This window comes from Sapajus apella, unplaced genomic scaffold (genome assembly GCF_009761245.1).
Source record: "Sapajus apella isolate SASKATOON/1434 unplaced genomic scaffold, GSC_monkey_1.0 scaffold35, whole genome shotgun sequence".
In the NCBI taxonomy this organism is placed as follows: domain Eukaryota; kingdom Metazoa; phylum Chordata; class Mammalia; order Primates; family Cebidae; genus Sapajus; species Sapajus apella.
Window position 1 is genome coordinate 14,424,319 of NW_022436975.1, and position 21,832 is coordinate 14,446,150.

The 21,832-nt window shown below is 40.2% G+C and overlaps 1 long non-coding RNA gene across 1 annotated transcript; it reads right to left on the reverse strand.

Annotated features, from left to right (window-relative positions):
- Positions 1-3,745: 3,745 nt before the first annotated feature.
- Positions 3,746-19,261, reverse strand: LOC116563390. Its single transcript, XR_004274380.1, has 3 exons — positions 19,157-19,261; positions 17,466-17,470; positions 3,746-3,756 (listed from the first exon to the last, which is right to left on the reverse strand). It is a non-coding gene; the product is annotated as an uncharacterized LOC116563390 (long non-coding RNA).
- Between the last annotated feature and the right edge of the window lie 2,571 nt (positions 19,262-21,832).

Sequence of the window (21,832 nt, forward strand, 5' to 3'; positions counted from 1 at the left end):
CTTAATTATCTTGGAAAAGTAGAACCTTGTGTCCAGGACACAAAACCCTGGTTTTCTTACCAATACCTCAATGGAAAAACTGTAATCCATGTATCCATTTTCTCCTTTTCTCTTTTTAATTATTCTTCTCTAATTCTCCTCTCTTCCTGTATTATCTGTCATTTTCTTCTCAATTCATTTTTTTAAAATTCTGTCTTCTCTTCTATTTCTTCTTCAACAGCTATAGGCACAGAAAATTTAGGAAAATGAATGGGAATTTCAGCTGTGTGTGGTGGCCCATGTCTGTAATTTCAGCACTTTGGGAGGCCAAGGTTTGAGGATTACTTGAGTCTAGGAGTTTGAGACCAGCCTGGGCAACCCAGTGAGACCTCAGCTCTACAAAAACTTTAAAAAATTAACTGGTTATGGTGGTACATGCCTGTAATCCCAGCTACTCAGGAGGCTAAAGTGAGAGGAATGCTTGAGTCTGGGAGATGGAGGCTGTAGTGAGCTGTGATTGCGCCATTGCACTCCAGCCTGGGTAAGAGATTGAGACTCTTTTTCAAAAACAAATACAGCAACACCCAAAATGGGAAACTCGTCAATCCTACATCTCTGTTGATTCAGAGGAGTGTTAAGGCAGAGATTGGAAGTTACACCCATTTTCCCAGGCGGAAAAAATGTGTTTATATGGGACCCCAAAACCATTTATTGCAAAGTACAAAATGTCATGTTTGAAAATTTTACAATGCCAATAAAATGATCTGCTTCTTTTTTCTTCCTTTCAAGTTCATTTCATTTCTTTTCTTCAGCTGGCAGCAAGCATTGTCTGAACGTTGAAGTAAAGAGCCTTGGCTTATCTCCAAGGGTGAGGGGCAGGCTGAGGAAATATTTTGCTATGGGAGGGAGAGCTACTATCATTTCTTGGAACATTAAAAAAATAACTTTGGAATCAACCTGAAGGTTGAGGGAGGATTAAGAATCATCAATAAATTTGAGATGGAAAAGTTCCTGGCAGAGTTTACAAGGCTGGAAAATCACTAGTTTTCCTTTTCCTTATCTACAAAAGGTCAGTAAGCTTATTTAGCCTTTGGATAATATACTCACCGCATTCTCAGCTGCATCACACATCTGACCATGTTGCAGGCCACTCTTTCTGCATTAGCTTCCACCTGCCACCTCCTGGAAGACCTCCCAGGCGGGCCTCTGGAGATCATTGATGAGGTTGTGTGGGCCTGCCCTCTGGCTCTCTTCTCTCCCTCCAACCAGACTAAGGGCACTTGGGCATTCTCCCTAGTTAACGAGAGGGCCCCGTGGCTGTGGGGTGAATGTTTCAGGCCTATCTTTCCTTTCCCAAAGGTGAGCCCAGGTAAGGAGGTCAATTCTCCATGTTGGCTGAAGAACGCTGTGGGCTCTGAGCAGGTTGTACTCCGTATTTCACAAATGCTCAGCCATTCGAAGTGCCTCGTAGTTTACCTTCCATAGTCTTGCTTAAATCAGTTTAAGGTTAAGAGCACAAACATGAGTTAGTCACAACATTGAACCTGCAGCGCAAATGCCGGAATATGCCTTTTAACAAGTGTGAAGGTACTGCTGGTAACGGGCAACATAAACCTCTAGACTCTGGTGGAAAATCAGAATATGTGGTTGGTGTCATTCTTATTTGTTGTGGGTCACACAGAAGGTGTTTGAAAGAGAACGGCTGGGGCCAGCAATCTGACTTCATTGAGTAATTATTATGCGCAATGAGGACTGCATCTAGCAGGCAGACATCTTCCAACCACAGGTACCTGTGCTGTGGAGCACAATATGAAATCAGCAGAGATGATGGAATGGTGGGCATCATACCATGCGAGGCTGCTAGAGGCAGTCAAATACATGGTGGAGCAAAGGCATGGGTTTTGTCCACGTGACTAGCAGAGAGGGTGTGTCTTCATCGTGCTCCCATGGGCTCTATCACCACTGCACGTGGATGGCGGTGCTCCTTCATTCAGAACTCTGCTATGATCTCTCTACTGATGACTTATGTGCCTTTCAGGATAAGATATTTCATAGCTTTTGCCTCATAATGATAGGCTAAAAGAATTAAAGGATGGGGAGAAGTCAAGGTGATTATTTCAGATGGTCATTACCTTGCTCATAAAAAACTCTATAAACTTGTCAATATTATGATAGGTTAGTGGGTTTAAACAATGGTCGCATTTCAGGGGTGCCCGGGGTGAAGGTCTGTATAAACTCTCTTTCATACCCATATATGGCTGCTCTTATAGAACACTGATGAATTAATTCAGGTAGGGTAAATGAGAAGGATATCCAAAAAATACCACTGCAGAAGCAATTTCACAAGAAGAGGAGCAGAAAGCTTATTGAAGAAGCGTTCTGTTTTTGTGAAAATTCCCTCTTAAGATATTAGTTATTGGAAGAGGAGTTCGGATCTAATGCTCAGGAATGAGAGAGTCTAGCTGCTTGCAGAAAAGGTTCAGGTCAATTAAAGATTCAACATTCTCACCTCTGAGTGCAGGATAATGTTAGCTAACCAAGTGGCAATTTCATAGACCTGGCTTAATGATTTGATGATGAGCCATCCAGGGGTTTTTAACCAGTTATGAGATGACAGAGAGGGGAAATGATGTTAGCTGGAAAGGAAGAAAATAAAGGTTGACTATCTGGAAGACATTTTAACTCATTCTCACTCTCTAATAAGATTGTATGAATTTCTGGAAGTGGGCAGATACTGGGAAAGGTCTTATAAAGTTTATGTTTATGTATACACACAGACATATCTACGTAAATACGCAAAATACAAAAGAATCAATCCAAAATGAAATGAATTAAAACAGACTGCTAAAACATGTTTGAATAAGTTTAAAAGGGCAAGGAAGAATGAAAAGAGAAACAAAAATAGTTGAAGACAAAAAGCAAAATGATAGAACAGTAGACCTAAATCCAAACATCACACACACACACACACACACACACACACACACACATACACACACGGAGTGTTGTTTTCTGCATTAAGATGACAAGCAGCTTGGCCGTATTTCTTAACCTGTTAGTGTTCCATTTCCATATTTATAAAGCCAAGTTTGTATTGCTGGCTCTTCGCCTTGCAGAATGGTTAGGGGGATCAATGGGCTCTTACCTTGGTTGTGAATACCAGCCTCCGAAAGTGCAGCACCAAATTCCACGTTCCATACCACACCATAAAAATCTGCTACATGAAAATGAGTGGATAAGGAATGCTGCATTTTCTTTCTCTAGCATTCTCACACTTTGCCCAGGACATTTAGCTCCCATACTTCAGAGACTCTTCTTAGTCTTAACTCTCTTCTGATTTCTGAGAATTAAGTCGGACTTCAGAATTGGCAACTGAGATGTATTCTACTAGTTGGTGTTGACAGATTTTTATTATATTGAAACTAGAAATTTTTTTTCAGCAGCATGTATGTGAAAGTGCAGGCAAGACAGGGAAAGAAAAAGAATGTGCTAGTGTGTTAGACAGTAATTCATACCCTGGATACACAATGTGCAGAAACAGGAGAGGACGCAGGAGTAATATTGCACAGAAGAATACAAGTCTCCAGTGAGAAATCTGAATCCCTGTGATTACCATCAGTAAGAGTAAGACAAATGACCTTTAAAAAGGAGAGGTAGCTTGAAATTTTCCTTTGTTTTGCTATGAGTTCCCTGCTGGTCCTTTTTCAGTTTTCTTTCCCTGGGTCTGGAAGGTTCAGGGTTGATTGTTTTCAGCAGACAGCTCAGTTCTCTCCAGCTCTACTCCCCACAATGGTACTAAAGGGCTACACTTATTAGCAGCAGGCCCCTTCTAGGGAAGAGCTACATGATTTTTAAAGGGTCCTAAAATAATTTAGTTCAGAAAAATACCATTATGATCATCCAGCTCAAAAAAGTGCTGCTGAGCTCACTATAATTCATCCACCTCCTTTAACAGCTACCATTAAGTTGTTGCATTTGAACACTGAAAACAAATAGGCTTTCATTGTATGTCTGAAATCTTTAATATAGCTTCAAAGTTCCAGAGGAAAATACTGCATTGCAGCTCTCCTGTTTTTGCAGCGAATCTCACTTGGCATGTGGCTGCAGAGGAGGGGCCACCACAAAAGCAGCCTGTTTTCAGCTCAACTCAGCAGATCCCTCAGCTCCAGACTATAATGAGAGACGTGTCCTCATGTTGCCCAGGGCAAAGGAGGCGGGGGAGGGAAGGCTACACACACAGGTCCTAATTAAACAGGTTTGGTTATCTTTTTATTTATTTATTTATTTAAATTATTGAGTGTTTATCAGGCAATACTTTCTTCAAGTAGCCAGACGTTTTTCTTTTTGAATTCTGGAGAATTTATGAAGCAGATTGAAGATGCCCAATGTATTCTGGCCATTCCGACAGGTCCTGCTGAACTTTAACCACAGCAGATGGACATTCTTGGTCTTGTCCACCAGCAGACTGGCCAGAGAAAGGTCCACTGCAAACCAAGCAAAATTTGGCAAACGGTTTAGAAGATGATGATGCTCATTCATTCACTCACGTATGCATGCATTCTCCATGCATTAATGGAATATTTCTACCATATTCTGGGCACTGGAAATGCAGACATAAACAAGACCTAAATCATCAACTTCAAAAGTTGCTTTTTAATCCATGTCAAATAGCAGTTTTCAAGAGTGTCTGGATGTCCCCCAATCTCTTTTCTTTGTTTGCATCCTAGGACTTGGGGCTGGCTGTGTTTTAGTCCAACCAGAGCAGTTTCATGCCACTTTTCTTTAAGGCTTTGCTGCTAAATTTCATCTGTTAAGGAGTGGAGCACACGTGGGACATACAAGTATCTGTCTTACCAAGAATGACTCGTGCTGTAGGCAATATTATATTTCCTTTTACAGATGCAGGCAGATGAGGTAAAGTGACTGGCCAAAGCTCACTCAGCTCATGAGTGATAGAGCAGATTCGTACTCAGAGTCCTTATCTGCTGCACCTCCCGTCCCCAAGGTGATCTAATATGAGCTTGCTTTGGCATAGAGTGGGACCCAATCAGCAACTCCTGGGACCCTTGAATACAAATCAGAGGGCTGTTAGAATGGCTTTGACCTCACTTAAAAAATTTCTTCAGTCTTTCTGCAGCAGTAATTTAGGCTCACAGGATGATTATTTCTACTAAAGTACTATTAATAGTTTGCCGAAAGTTTGCCTTTTCTGTCTTTTCCTCCCTTCAGTGAATTATGTTATCAGCTGCCCTTATTACAGTGTTGTCTACTTAAAGCAGTTATGTTGGTTTCCTTCTGAAATACAACCATCTAAAATTCTGCTTTGGTAACCCAGAGCATTTTCCCTTTAAAGGTATAAAGAGAATCACAAAAATTTTACTGTATGAGACTTGTGCTTTTTCATAACAACGTGAGTCTTCTAAAAAGCCTTGCCTCAATTTTTAATAGAGAAACCTTGTCTATTACTCCAAAAGCAGATCTGTTTGGGAAAATGTTTTGCAGCTGAGAGCAGTTTGAAAGAGACTCTTGGTGAGCTTTTGTTCTTGCCTGTTTAACAGCTTAAGGTCTAGAGAACCCCATTTGAGTTCACCTTTTGCATTTGAGTCCAAAAACTGAATCCATTAAAGGGCTCTCTTGAGCCTGCAGTGAATTTCAGAGCTCCTAGGAGGACGCTCCAGGCTCACTTAACTGGTTTGAAATCTCATGGCCTCAGGCTCCACAGTTTTTATTTGGAGGAGGATAGAAGTCAGGGAATTAGTTCAAAAGCTGCAAACACTTTTTTCCTTTTGTCTCTAATGTCTGTTGTTCAGCATTGGTTCCACACCATTTGCAATATTTTAAGAACCATTCCAGAACAACTAAGTCATAGCAGTTAGAATTAATATTGTTCGATCACCTTTTCTATTACTTTTAATATTTGCACCTATGTCATCCATATGCATTTGGTTTGGAAACCTGGAAGATGAAAAAAATAATGCAGATTTTTCTCTCCAGTCCCAGATGGAATTTTCATTTGCTTTTGTTTGTGGTTTTCGGTGTGTGTGTGTGTGCATGTGTGTGTGAGAGAGACAGAGAGACAGAGAAAGAGAGAGAGAACAGAGAGAATAGAGGGAGGACTTTGATCTCTGACAGCCAGATCATGCAGAGAAAGGACATATTGAAATTGCCTTTGCGAAAATTATAACACTGAGAAAATTATGATAGTTAAAGAGATCTGACCTAGCCAACTGCATCTTGCTTCTAACCTCCAAGCTGTCCTTGTTCATTCCTGGGCACAGGTGAAATAACTTTGGGAAAAAATTATAGTTTAACTTAGAAACAAAGATGATAATAGCCCTTTCCCAATATAAACCCCCTTCTTTCCCAGGGACCACTCTGCCTTTTAGGGCTAACAAATTAGGTACAACATTAGAAATTGTGTCTGAGGAATCATGCAGCCAGAAGGTACAAGATTCTGAAGCTTCCCAAATTGCTCATGGGATTACTGTTATAAAGCCTAAGATCAGTGCTTGAGATTCCAGGTTTCTCTGAACTGGCTGCACCATGGGCCACGCCATGGTCAAGCCATGGTGTTCCCTGTGACCCCCACATACATCTCCAGAAAAGAAGAAGAATGGCTAGCTCTGCCATTGTTCCTGCCTCAACCGTTCCTGCCTTAACTGATAAGCCAACCTTGTGACACTGGACCTTGGAGCTTGTGACAACCACCCCCCTGCACCATCCCACCCCGCTGCCTTGCAAAAACTGCCCTAAACTGTAACTTCTGTAACTTTCCACTGCCTACCCCAAACCTATAAAACAACTCCTATCCCACTGCCCTCCGCTAACTCTCTTTTTGGACTCAGCCCACTTGCACTCGGGTGAATAAACAGCCATGTTGCTCACACAAAGCCTGTTTAGGTGGTCTCTTCATTCAGAACATACCTAACAGAGATGTTATGCAGATCTTGCATTCTCATGCACCAGCTGATGCCACGCAGACGAGTAACTGGCTCAACAAGTTATGCAATCCTACCGAGTCACAGAAGACATCAAGGAAAACCCACTTAGACCCCTATAATTTCTTCTTTGACCTGAACAATCAGCATTCCCTACTTCCCAACTCCCTATCTACCAAATTATCCTTAAAAATTCCCGATTCCTGAATTCTCAGGGAGACTAATTTGAGTAATAATAAAACTTCGGTCTTCTGTACAGCCAGCTTTGCATGAATTAAAACTGTGAAGCAATGTCATTGTCTGGGGTAATATCTGAGGTTCATTACTTCATGCCAAGGAAATCAAGCATGCAGACACACATGGAGTGAGGTTAAGGGCAGAGGCTTAATGGGTGAAAGAAAGAGGAAAGAGCATAATTTTCCTACAGAGAGAGAGGGGGTCACCCAAGTGAGTCTTCCAGCTGGTGGTGGAATACACAGCCTTTTATAGACAGGCTTGAGGAGGCAGTGTCTAATTTACATAGGGCCCAAATATTGGTTGGACCAGGTGTGACATTTACATAGCATGCAGGGAAGCTGGCTGCTGCACCCTACTCTTACAATGCAAATGGGATCTTTGCCCGACCGGCAGCATGTTGTCTGCTCCGTACTGCACACTGGTTGGCAAGAAAAAGGGAAGATGGAACCACCATGTTGGACATGCCTAGCCCTCAGGTAGCCTTTTCTTATTGGCACAGCTGCTGCATTCACCTGCGCAAGTTTCCAGTTTTGCTTGTCTATGTCTGCAGCTCGATTTTACAGGCTGCTCTTTGTTAGAAAAGAAATTGATTTTGAGGCTGCTTTTTATTAAAAGAAAAATCTTACTGAGGACTTCCTAATCCTCACTATCTGCCTAAACAATTCCTTTTTAACTGCTACATCAATTCTTTCTCTATTGCAATTCCCCTGTCTTGATAAATCAGCTCTGTCTAGGCAGCAGGTAAGGAGAACACTTTCGGCAGTTACAATGTTCTCGGCAGAAACACAGGGAGGTAGGAAATAGGATGTGCTCATGGAGGATGATGTCTGTACTTGCCTAGCTGCTCAGAAGCTATTTTCTCCCCAAATGAATTCACAGGCTGTGTATATATCATACCTGCCTCATTAGGCAGAGCTGGATCACCTGAGCTTAGGATCTAGTCTAAGCAGACTGGGAAGGGAGCTGCTCATACTAAAAACCTGTTATTACATTTTAAATCTGGAAGTGAAACAATAACTAGTCAATTCAGTTGACATGGCAATATCAGATGGGAAGAGGTGGCTTAGGAAGCAACTGACGCCAGGGTCCTGGGGCTGAAGCGTGGAGCCCCGCAGAAGAAGACAAGAGGGCAGGTGGCTGAAGACACTGGTTGTCTTGACAGTGGCTGCAGAACACTACTCCAGGAGCGCTGCCTGGGCTCCAGTCCCACTGTGTGCCATGGATCACAGTATGACTTTGGTTAAATTATTCAACTCCTCAGCCTCAGAAGCCTCGTTTATGAGATAGTAATAATAATAATGACACCTAGCTTTTCGGGTTTTTTTGAAAGAATTATTTAAGTAATAAGTTTCAGGTGCTTGGCACAGTGATTGGTAGAGAGTGTGTATTTGAAAATGTTGAATATTAACTAGATTGTGGCAGAGGCTAGTTTTTTTTTTTTTTTTTTTTTCCAATTCCATTTTTCTTTCCTCCTGAGCACACAGCTACTACACACATCCCAGCCTTCATTGTAACAAGTGAGCCCACTTAAATGAGCTATGGGAAATGGCTTGTGGGCAGAAGTGAGGACACCACCTCCAGGACTGGCCCATGAAAGCCTCCTGGGCAATCTTCACGATCTCTTTCTCTCTTCCTCCATGTGTTGGATGCCAGGATATAGTAGAGGACCCCAAAGTATCAAGGGAGAGTAGAACAAGTCGGAGGGAGCCTGAGTCCCTGGATGACTGTGTGGATGTGAGCACATTTTGCCTTCTATTTCTGCCACCAACTGGACCTGAGCTGGAAAAAATTTGACTATGTGAAGCTACTGAGATTTCTGAATTTCTGAAGGTGTCAATAGCCAGGGACTTTCATCTTATGACACAGGATATGGTAATAATCTGAAAATCCATGTTTAAAAATGATTTTATATTAATTTTGAAAAATATTGGCTATGAATTAATAAGTAAATACAAGGTGAAGTGGATGGGATAAAAATGATGTGGTATTAGGTATAAAAATCATGATCAGCACTAATGTGGGGCTAGGACAGGACACTCACATAGCCACATCAGGAACTTTTTAAAAAGCTCAATCTTTAGGTGAACATGCTGGTCCATGTAGGTGGCACAAGCATGTGCTATGCCGGTAACACTGTAATGGGCCATTCTTTCTCCTAGAGTATATGAGTCAGTCTGTTACTCCCACCAAGCATAAAACTGAAAGATATGGGCTCTTTTTAAAATGTCTTCTGTATGTTACTCCTCTTATAAACTGGATTCAACAAAAGAAAAAATAAAACACTGAAAAAAATCTAAATATTTTACCCGAAAATGTGGTTCCTTGGCATCATGAGTATTGTGAATTAAAAACATTTAGAGATCAGCAAGCCCTGGAAGAAACTTTCCTTCTGTCTATGGAAAGATAGGACTGACCCACCAAGGAGAACAATTGCTCCTGTTCCCCTCCTTGTTATCTCATTATCCATTACAGGAAAGATTTCAGATCAAAAATGTAACCGCAGCTGAACAGGCCCTTTTTCAAGATAATGACTGTCTCCAAGGATCATTTAAATTCCAAAGAGAGCTATTTACAAGTTAATTTCTGTTCCGTGATCCAATCATTCTGCCTAGTAATCATTTATTGCCTCTCAGCAGAATTCCTCTCCTTCCCCTTACCATACCCGTTTAACCAGGACCCAAGCCCCCACTCCTGTAACCTGAAGGTGGTATATAAGCTTTTGTACCTCATTGGGAAGATGGGTCTTCATTCTGAAGCCTCCTGTGTATGCATGCTAAATAAGTTTGCATTCCTTTTCTTCTATTAATTAATCCGCTTCACCTCAGTGATTTTTCAGTGAACTTTTAGGTCCTCAAATCCTTGGCCCCCGTAACACCTTCCCTTTTGCTCCCCATCGATGCTGAAGCTAATATTTTGCCTGCCTGGCCTAAGACTTAGCATGATGTTTTTAATCACACAAGTGGATTAATTATCAGAAGAAGAAATCAAGGAGGAAATGAGTAGGAAGCTAAGTCAGCATGTGGAAAGTTTGGCCACTCAGAGCATTTGATTAGTATGCTGCTGTCCATGGTTAACAGAATTATTCTGCCTTCGGCCTTCAGTGTTTGATGCATGTGGTTAAATCGAATTCAGGGCACCAAAACTTCCAAGCAAGAAAGGAGACAGTTGAAAGACAAGGGTTTGAAAGTAGAAAGGGAAAAGAAATTTAATCCCTTAAACAGCTTGAACGTGTGAAGAGTAGAAAGGGTGCTGCGGAAAGGAGCAGCTTGTTATTCTCCAATCCTCACAGCACCTGAGCTCTGGTTAGGAATTTGAACGAGGCACTTTGAGGCTTCTCTTCCCAGCACTCTCAGGTCACTTACGTAACTCAAGAGTTTTCAGACTCGAAAGTGTCTGATTTCTATATTGTTGCCAGCATGACTCAAGCTCTTCACTGACTTTAATGGGCATTTTAAGCACCTTAATTTATTTCCAACCATCAAAATTGTTTTCAAAGCTCTTGTTTAGTTCAGAGATTCCTCTCCCACTTAAAATCTGCTTCAGATTGAAGGACAGAGAAGTAACACTGGTTAGCTCCAGTCTTATGCTCTCAGGGAGTGAGTCTGAGCTGCGGTGATGAAGAATCTCTGTTTGTGGCTATGGTGGGGATCCCTTAGTTTATATGCCTGATGTCTGGAAAGGCAGTAAGGACTCTATGTTAGTGGTCAGACTTATAGTTACTTCTGAAACCAAGTAAATGGAGCCTTGAATAGCAAATTAGATCCGATGCACATAATCTAGCCTTAAAGAGATGGTTTTTCAAATGAGCTCTGTAACTTCATTCTAATTTCTTTACTTAGGTTCCTCTCATACTTTCTTGGCTGAGTTTTTTTATTGCTTTATCTTTTCATTCATGTATCCATCCATCCATCCATCCAGCCATCCATCTGTCCATCCATCCATCCAGTTAATGACTTCACTGAGCTCCTTCTATGTGCCAGGCACTATCCAGGTGCTGGGAATACTTGGTACCCTGTCATGAAGCTGGTGGAGCCTCCCAGCCATCTTCAGTTCCTGCCTCCCCCACACTTGTCTCTCTTGTTTTTGAGATGGAGTCTCACTCTGTCACCATGCTGAAGTTCAGTGGCGTGATCTCAGCTCATTGCAACCTCTGCTTCCTGGTTTCAAGCGATTCTCCTGCCTCAGCCTCCCAAGTAGCTGGGACTATAGGTGCACGCCACCATACCCAGCTAACTTTTGTATTTTTAGCAGAGATGGGGTTTTACCATGTTGGCCAGGATGGTATCTATCTCTTGACCTAGTGATCTGCCTGCCTCGGCCTCCCAAAGTGCTGGGATTACAGGCGTGAGCCACTGCACCCGGCCCCCACCCCATACTTTCATTCATACCCTAGTCCCTTTCTTATTTAACTCCTGTACTGCCCCTGCAACTCTAGTCTGCCAGTATCAAGTCAGCAATTCCTTTCTAGTTTTCATCACCATCTTGTCATTTATAGTTGCTATATTCCATTTCACCCACCATCACGTTAAAAAATTTTTTTTCCTCATCCTTTGACTCTCATCACTAAATTTTTAAAATGGTGATGGGGTAGAGCTCAGCTACTAGAGGTGAGGGTGGAGACGCTGCAGTAGTGGCAGATGATAGAACACAGTTTCATATTTGAGGTAGGCACCAGGGAAAACGCAGGTGATTGAAAATTTATCCTTAGATGACCTCATGGAATATCACAGTTGGATGGAGCCTGACAGGTTTTCTCACTGAAATCCCTAGGAACAAGAAATCTTCACTGCATGTCTATCTGATTCTACCTCTCCTCTAGTATTTCCAGGGACAGGGAGCACATACAGTGAAACATTTATGGATTTCCCTCTTATACAGCTTTTCCATATGTTGCACTGGTTTACCTTTGTATAACTTTCCATAACATTTGTCTTTGTTTCCCTCCTTTGAAAACAAGAAATGTTTCCTGTTTCTTTTCTGTGTAGCAAGTACATTCATATGGACTTTTTCATTCATAAATAACCAAAATGTTACCTAATTAGCCTCAGCGAAAAGGGGAATTTAATTATAAGAATGCCAAGTTGTCTTCTAGGACCCAAGGAGAGAAATGTCCTTAGGTCTTAGGAATGACCTGGAATCAGGGAGTCAAAAATATCAAGATTCTAGGCTGGGCTCGGTGGCACATGCCTGTAATCCCAGCACTTTGGGAGGCCGAGGCGGGTGGATCACTAGGTCAAGAAATCGAGACCATCCTGGTCAACATGGTGAAACCCTGTCTCCACTAAAAATATAAAAATTAGCTGGGCATGGTGGCGCAGCCTGTAGTCCCAGCTATTCGGGAGGCTGAGGTAGGAGAATTGCTTGAACCCAGGAGGTGGAGGTTGAGGTGAGCTGAGATTGTGCCACTGCACTCCAGCCTGGGTAACAAGAGCGAGACTCCGACAAAAAAAAAAAAAAAAAATCAAGATACTTTCCATGTTCCTCATTGTTGATTTAACCTGGCTTCTGTTTATCTCTGCTCCCCAACTCTCTGCCTCTCTCCTCATTTCCTCTCTTCTTGAGTTCATGTGGCAGAAAGTATGATCACCTATATCCCCAAAGTTTTACGTTTCTGATCCTGCCATCCAGAGGACTTCTATCCCCCTTCTCCCTTTATTTTCTGTTCCATAATTCCTGGAAAAGACAGTGATTGCTCTGGCTGGAAGAAGCTCTACCGCTGAACAAATCTTCTGTGCTTGTGGGCTCTGTCATGTAGGAACACGAACATTCCTGCTGCCACCATGTGAGAGAAGGGGACAGAGAAGACCAATTTCTAGAAAAAGGGCATGGAGTAAGCAATTCTATATGTGTATCTTACAAACACCATACATGTACTTGAATGCAGAAATGACCCTCTCCGGAAACATCTCACCAGGCTACACACCTCCAATTTTCCCAGCCTTTATTCAGTGATTTCGTTTCTGCAAAGACAACTCCATCTTGTTCTCTTACTCTTTCAAATTTTATCATGGAAGTGTGGCTTCTGGAACTAAATAGTTAGAGCTGATCAATACAGAGTTAAGATCACCTCAGCAAAAGCTGGAGGGCTCCTGGAAATCACTTTCCTAAGAATTTACTAACTTCCCCCACACTGGAAGCTTTCATTATTGGTAGGAGTTATGATTCCAAATAAATTTTTCTATATAGAGACTTGAAGATGAAAGACTGAATAATAACATTGGCCAAGGACGATCCAAATCTAATGGAAAATGAAATCCTATTAATAATCTAACTGGAAAATTTTACCCTGAGAACACTGAGCTATTACTAACACCAAGCTTTTAGACATATATTGTCTCCTTTAGTAGTTAAAATTCATGAGCTACCAATGGTAAAGGCATATAGCAAATATTTTTTCTTTATATGCTATATATCTCATCTATAGTGCTACTTAAATGGTACTTCAAAATTTCTTTATGTTTATAACTAGTTTAAGTTTCATTATTTCTTAAATAACAAAATCATTTTCACCACTGCACTATTTTATTTAATTCAGTAAATAATCATTGAGAACACACTAAAGGCATGTCTAAAAGGTTTTATGCTGGGCACTGGGGCTGTGAAGGTGAATACGGCTTTTGAATAGCTTGTAATCTAATGACACACACACATATGCACATATACAATAGCAATGAGAGGTATACCATAGGCTTACCTAGGCCTACTACAAAATCAGAAAACGAGTACAAACCTATGGCCATATGAAAGGGCATTGAGCTGTAGTGTTTTGGGGTTAGATTTGCTTTTCAATCCAGTTTCTGTCAGTACTGTCTGTGTTACTTGAACAAGTTAAATATCCTCTCTGAGTCTTACTCTTTTCCTTTGTAGAATAGAAACTATTTATTTGATGATGTTCTTGTTTGTGAGTTCAATGTCATGAAAATATACAATATGCTATTTATTTGTTCATTCCAAATCCATTTAGAAGCTTTCATTATGTTGGAAGATTTAGATAAAAGAGTAGCCAGTCATTGTGTAACATAATACATGCTGTCTCAGGGGACTAGAGTGAAGAGTTTAGACTTTATTTTGAAATTAGAAACCATTGATGAGTTTCAAATAAGATAACAAATTTTCAAATTTCCACGGTAGAGAAATAACTCTACTTGTAATACAGCAAGTAGGTTTGAAGGGGCTGAGGCTGGAGGGCATGAGGCTTGTTGTAGCTGTTGCAGAAACCCTAAGCAAGTGATGATTGCAGGCATCATCCACAATGACAAAATAGGACTGAAGCAAAAGGCGAGAAAATTAAACTGAAGAGTAGGGTTCTGTCACAAAATTTGCCAAGCAGTGACTTCCTAATGGACTGGACATAGAAAACGAGAGGAATAGAGGGAACAACATGATTCTGAGACCCAAGTGTCAAGAGATACAGGAAAAGTAGGTTTTCGGTAAAGGATAATGAACTCTGTTCTGGCTATGTGGAATTTGAGGTGCCGATGGGCCATCCAGGTGAAGATTTCTAAATGCATATTTGGATTTTGAAGAGAAGAGTTAAAGAGAGAAATCTGGCCCAGAGATGTGGCTTGAGGTGATGTGAATTAGGTATGTAGCCCCCCAATTGCCATGCATTGGAATCTACTCCCAGTGGCTGCGGTGAGCAGTGTGCACATGGATGAAGCCCTGGAAACTTGCGATCAGTATGGTGGGATGGCCCACCTTACCTTTTGTGAGTTCACTAAGAAGTTTTCCTTAAGTTAAGGAAAACTGAACTTAAGTTTTCTTATAAGTTAAGAAAAACATGGATCCAGCCATTCACTACTATCTAGCACAAAAAAAATTGGCAACAAATTGTATTCAGATAATAGATATCTCAAAGACCAATTATTAGTCAAATGTGGTAACACTAGGTCTGATTCATATCAGGAGTTGGAAAAGAATTTTCTTCGCTCCATAAACTGTCATAGAGATACTACTACATAAGCAAAATAGTAAAAATTGTGGTTTAAAAATTTATGATTAAGAGATTCAGAAATTTCATCAAAAATTCCAGGAAACCAGAGACGTCTGATAATGCATGAGTCACAGGAAAAGGATTTCTAATCTGCTGACCAAAGGTTGACTGTCTAATGATGAAAAGCCATTTTTGCCTCCTCTTCACTGATCTCTCATATTCAGTCAGTTGCAAGCATTAGCAATTTGACCTTACAGATTATTCTCATTGGTTTTTCTCTTCCTTTCAATTCCTTGCTCTGGCACTAATTATCTCAACCTGAGTTTTCAAACTAGATTCCTTCCTGCTCTCAAACCATTCTGCACATTCTAACTATACCACATTATTCCTTCCTGCTGTCAAACCCATCTTCATTTTAACTATACCACATTAATTTTTCTAAATCTTCCTAAACTCAACAAAGTCCAGGCTGCCATTCAGAGTTCTTGACAGTACACTACTAACCTGGCTTTTCTACATCATTCGTTCAAAAACATTACAAACACAATTGAGAAGCTGGAACTTTTCTAAAAACATCTTGCATTCTCTTCTATCTATAGTTTTGCTCTGCTTCTTTTTAACATGTCCTTTCTCCATCTCCTTCCTTATCCACCCCCTCCTCACTGAACTCTTACCTACCTGTAACACCCACCTTTGTCTTAGAATGCACATCCTTATCACACTAGGTGGAAATCTCCCCAGCCCCCCTTTTTTAATAGTAGAGCCAGGTTTTCCAACGTTGCCCAGGCTTCTCTTGAACTCCTGAGCTCAAGCAGTCTTCCTCCCTTGGCCACCAAATGTGCTGAGATTACAGGCGTGATCCACTGTGCCCGGCCCCTCTTTTCCTTTTTTCTTTCCTTCCTTCCTTCCTTCCTTCCTTCCTGCCTTCCTTCCTTCCTTCCTTCCTTCCTTCCTTCCTTCCTTCCTTCCTTCCTTCCTTCCTTCTTCCCTCTCTCTCTCTCTTTCTTTTTTAAAAAAGAAACTTTATTAATAAAGAATTTGTCATATCTTACTTTGAGGGACTTATGTAAAAATGTCGGTTTCTCGACTCAAATGTAAGCTCTTCTAGGACAGGGAAATGTTATTTTCTTTTATTTTTGTATCTTGTACAGTGCCTTCCATACAGAAGATACTTATTAATTGACTGTTTAATGCGTAATTGAGCCACAAATTATGAACCTTTCTTACTTTAAATTTATCCATGTTAGCATTCTTCAGGGCTGTCTCTCCTTCCCCAGGAACAGTCAGTTTGGCTGGGTGATTATTCTGACAAGTGTTCTGCTACAAGTGAATCTTATCTTTCATTTAAGTAATTGAAATTCAATTATTCAAAAAATACTTATTGAGAACTTCTTAAGCCTCACACACCATGCCAGGGTCCAAGGTTACAGATCTGAACAAGAGACAATTGTGGCTATAGAGAACTCTATGGTTAAAATATAATAGGCCAGGCGTGGTGGCTCATGCCTGTAATCCCAGCATTTTGGGAGGCCAAGGTGGTAAATTACCTCAGGTTGCCAGGAGTTTGAGACCAGCCTGGCTAACATAGTGAAACCCTGTTCTACTAAAAATACAAAAATTAACCGGGCATCATTGTGTGCACCTGTAGTCCCCATTATTCTGGAGGCTGAGGCAGGAGAATCACTTGAACCTGCGAGGCAGATGTTGCAGTGAGCCAAGATTGCACCATTGCACTCCAGCCTGGGCAACAGAGTGAGACTCCATCTCAAAAAAAGAAAAAAATTATACAATAAAAGCATGAACATAATGCTGAGGAATTTTTGAGAAGGGAGCTCTAACCTTACTTGGAGAAGGTGGAAAATGATTGACACATCACTTTGTATAACACTTCACTTACTTGCCAATGCATGTGTTTTCGTAACATTCACTCAGTAGAATTTATTAAATACCCAGCGCTGTGTTTGTGCACCCTGCCAGTAGCTGAAATATGTTTATTTTAATTAATAAACATTTATACAAGATTCAAGAATCTTATCTTATTGTATCAGACATTGTTTTAAACACTTCATAGAAAATATCTCATTTAATCTTTATAATAATTTTATGGAATATTACTAAATATATCCATTTTATAAGTTAAAAAACTCCTAGACACAAGGGCCCTAAGTTGATTGCTTACAATTGCATTGATTGGCAGAACTGGGATCTAAGCACAAGTTGTTTAGATTTTTAAAGCCCATTAAAAAAGAAACTTATATTATATTTTCAAAATCATTTTGAAAGACCGTAAATTTGAAAAAAGTTTGAAAAAATTACCCCAATAATTTGATATTTGAACTTTTAAAAATTGATTAAAGTAAGCCTAAAAAGACAGTCACTCTTTCTTTTTGATAAAAAACAGGTTCAATGTAGTAAAAAAAAAAAAAAGCATTTCAGGTACTACTTAAAGTGAAACAATCAGTAAACCAAACCCTCCTCACAAAATTGTAAGATATGTGTAAAGATGAGATTCTTATAAGTATCAGAAGAGGGAACTACCTTATGTTTTTATTCTGAAAATGATCATATAATTTCACTTTATTGTTATATTTATTTCTTTCATTGTCAAGATTTAACTTCTATTCAGAACTGTCAAGGAATATGATATCTGCTGTTGCAAACCTTGAAAATTATTGAAATTGTATTGCCTTTCCCCTTAGCTGTAGTTTTGGTGGGAAGGATGTCTTTAATTATAAACTCTAAGTCAAGACTTTCTCATTCGAGCTCCCATGGCTCAGACTCCTCCTTTAGTTTCTGTGACAGTCAATTTCCAACAAGAGCACTTGGTTCTCAACACTATTGATTTAGATAATTTATTTTGTTTCCATTTTCTTAATTGTAAAATACTCATAAATTAAAATATACCATCTTAAAAATTTTTGAGTGTTTCATTCAGTGGTATAAAATATATTCCTAGTGTTCTGCAAGCGTCTATTTTGAGAACATTCCAGAACACCACCATCCATTTCCAGAACAATTTTCGTAAAACTGACACCCTACAGCATTAAATAATAACTCCCCGTACCCTACACCTCACCATCCCCTAGCAACCACCATCTGCCTTCTTTCTCTATGATTTTCACTACTCTAAACACCTCATTTAAGTGAAATCATATATCATATACATTAAGTGGAATCATATATCATATATATTAAGTGGAATCAATCACAAATGTCTTTTGTAATTGACATTTCACATAGCATAATTTTCTCAAGTTTCTTCTATGTTGTAGCATTTGTCAGAATTTCCTTCCTTTTAAGGCTGAATAATTTTTCATCTCACACACACACACACACGAACACACACAAACACACACAAACATTCTGCTTATGCATTCATCTGTCAATGGACACTTAAGTTGCATCCACATTTTACCTGTTGTGAATAATGTTGCTGTGAACATGTGTGTACAAATACGTGTTCGAGTCTGCTTTCAATTCTTTTGAGTTTACACCCAGAAGTTGGATTATATGACATTCCTATTTTTAATTTTTTGACAAGCAGCCATTTTCTTTTCCATAGGGACTGTGACATTATATATTCACCAACGGTGCACAAGCATTCCAGTACTCCACATCTTTACCAAAACTTGATATTTTTTGTTCTTTTGATAGTAGCTTATTAGCCATTTGTGTATCTTTTTTGGAGAAATGTCTATTCATGTCCTTTTCCTATTTTTGAAATGAGTTTTTATTGTAATTGCTGTTGAGTTTTAAGAATTTTCTGTGTATCCCAGATATTAATTACCTATCAGATGTATGATTTGCAAATAATGGTTGCAGTTATCTAATAATTTCCCCCATATATGCAGTTGCTTTTTGATATGGTTTGGCTCTGTGTCCCCACCCAAATCTCATGTTGAATTGTAATTCACAATGTTGCGGGAGGGAACTGGTGGGAGGTGATTGGATAATGGTGATAAATTTCCCCATGCTGTTGTCATGATAGTGAATGAGTTCTCTCAATATCTGATAGTTTAAAAGTGTGTGGCACTTCTCTGGTTACTTGCTCTCTCTCTCCTGGCACCACATGAACAAGGTGCTTGCTTTCCTTTCACCTCCTACCATGACTGTAAGTTTCCTGAGGCCTTCCAGTCATGCTTCCTATTAAGCCTGTGGAACTGTGACCTGATTAAACTTCTTTTCTTTATAAATAACTCAGTCTCAGGAAGTTCTTTATAGCAGTGTGAAAACAGACTAATACAAAAAATTGGTACCAGGAGTGAGGCATTGCTATAAAGATACCTGAAAATGTGAAAATAACTTTGTAACTGGGTGATGGGCAAAGTTTGAAATAGTTTGGAGGTATGAGAAGAAGACAGGACGATGTGGAGTTTGGATCTTCATAGAGACTTGTTGAATGGTTGTGAGCAAATAGCTGATAGTGATATGAAAAATGAAGTCCAGGCTGAGGGAGTCTCAGAAGAAGATGAGGAACTTATTGGGAACTGGAGCAAAGGTCACTCTTGCTATGCTTTAGCAAAGAGGCTAGTGGCACTATGACCCTGCTCTAGGGATCTATGGAACTTTGAACTTGAGAGAGATAATTTAGAGCATCTAACAGAATAAATTTCTAAGCAGCAAAGCATTCAAGATGTAGCCTGGCTGCTCCTAAAATTCTGTGCTCATTTGCATAAGCAAAGAAAACTATATTTAAAAGGAAAATAGAGTGTACAAGTTTGGAAAATTTGCAGCCTCACCATAAGGTAGAAAAGAATAGTCCATTTTTTGGAGAGAAATTCAAGCTGACTGCAGAAACTGACATAAGTAAAGAGAAGCCAAATGTTAATAGCCAAGACAATGGGGAAAATGTCTCCAGGGGATTTTAGATATCTTCATGGCAGTCCCTCCCATCACAGGTCCAGAGGCCTAGAGGGGAAAAATGGTTTCATTGGCCAGGTCTAGGGCCCCATTGCTCTGTGCAGCCTCAGGACATGGTGCCCTGTGTCCCAGCCACTCCAGCTGCAGCAATGTCTAAAAGTTTCAAGGTACAGCTCAGGCTGTGGCTCCATAGTGTACAAATCCCGAGCCTTGGCAGCTTCCACATGATATTGGGCCTGTGGGTGCAGACACATGGATGTCCAGGAAGAAGTCTGCTGCAGGGCTGGAGCCCTCATAAAGAACCTCTGCTAGGTCAGTGTGGAGGGGAAATGTGGTGTTGGAGCCCCCACACAGAGTCCCCACTGGGGCACTGTGTCAGGAAGCTGTGTGAAGAGGGTCATTGTCCTCCAGACCCCAAAGTGGTAGATATATTGACAGTTTGCACCATGCACCTGGAAAAGCCACAGGCATTTAATGCCAGCCAGTGAAAGTAGCCAAAAGGGCTGTTCCCTGCATGCTGTGGGAAGGACCTGGTGGAAGGCGATTGGATTATGGGGCCATATTTTTCTAATTGTTCTCATGATAGTGAATTAGTTCACAAGAGATCTAGTGGTTTAAAAGTGTGTGGCACTTACCCCCTTGCTCTCTCATTCCTGCCATCGTGTGAAGAAGGTGCTTGCTTCCCTTTTGCCTTCTACCATGACTGTAAGTTTCTTGAGGCCTCTCAGTCATGCTTCCTGTTAAGCCTGCTGAACTGTGATCCAATTAAACCTGTTTTCTTTATAAATTATCCATTCTTAGGTAATTCTTCATAGCAGTGGTGAAAACGGATTAATACATTTTTGGATGTTCTAGTCTTTACTGTCTGGCTCCCCAAATAAGAAAAGGAGAAAAATGAAGAGTGCAAGAGGGTGCCAGCACTTTAAATGTTCTGAAACTCACTTCAGCCAGAAGGGGATGGGCTTGAAGTAACGAGAGGAGATATAACAACAATGGCTGCCTTAGTATGATCAGAAGCAAAAATCAGTAATCAGAGATCAGATCTCTAATATTTGGAAAACGGAGTGCTTTTTGAGCACAGCAACTCCCTCTAGCTACATGCAAGCTGCTCTTAGAATATGCATATGGCTGCCTGCCAGAGATAGGGGTTGGTTATGAATTGCTGCTACTGTGCTAATTGGTGAAATTGACTAAAACTAACTGTAATTATCATCTGCTATGACCTGAATGTTTGTGTCCCCCAAAATTTATATGATGAAATCTAATGCACTAGTTTTAAGAGGTGGAACTTTTAGGAGGTGATTAAATCATGAGGGCTTCCAATTTCCTTATTTATTAGTGCCCTTATAAAAGAGGCCCGAGAGAACTTTTTTGTCCCTTCTACCATATGAGGATACTGCAAAAAGGTGTGGTTTATGAGAAAGCAGATCTGACTAGATACCACTGGTGACTTGATCTTGAACTTACCAGCCTCCAGAACAATAAGATATAAATTTCTATTCTTGATAAGTTACCCAGTCTAACGTATTTTGTTATTGCAGCCTGAACGTACTAAAACATCATCTAGTTCCTTGAAAATTTCAATCCTTCAGTAAACTACGGAGTTCCAAAATAGTTACATCAGACATGTTCTGCCAGTGCGATTGTTGTCTAGGTGGAAGATAGATTCCTGATGTTTCCTATTTTGCCATTTTCACAGAATCTTCTCAGAAAATTTGATTTTATTATTTTATGAGATGGGAGAGCAATTGGAACTTGCCACTTGTTACCCTATTGATCCTTAAGGTTTTTTAAAAAAATTATTTCCCTGTGGGGAGATCAAACTCTAGATTTTGAATTTACTTTATCTTTTAAATAACAATGTAAATATATTTCTTTATACCAA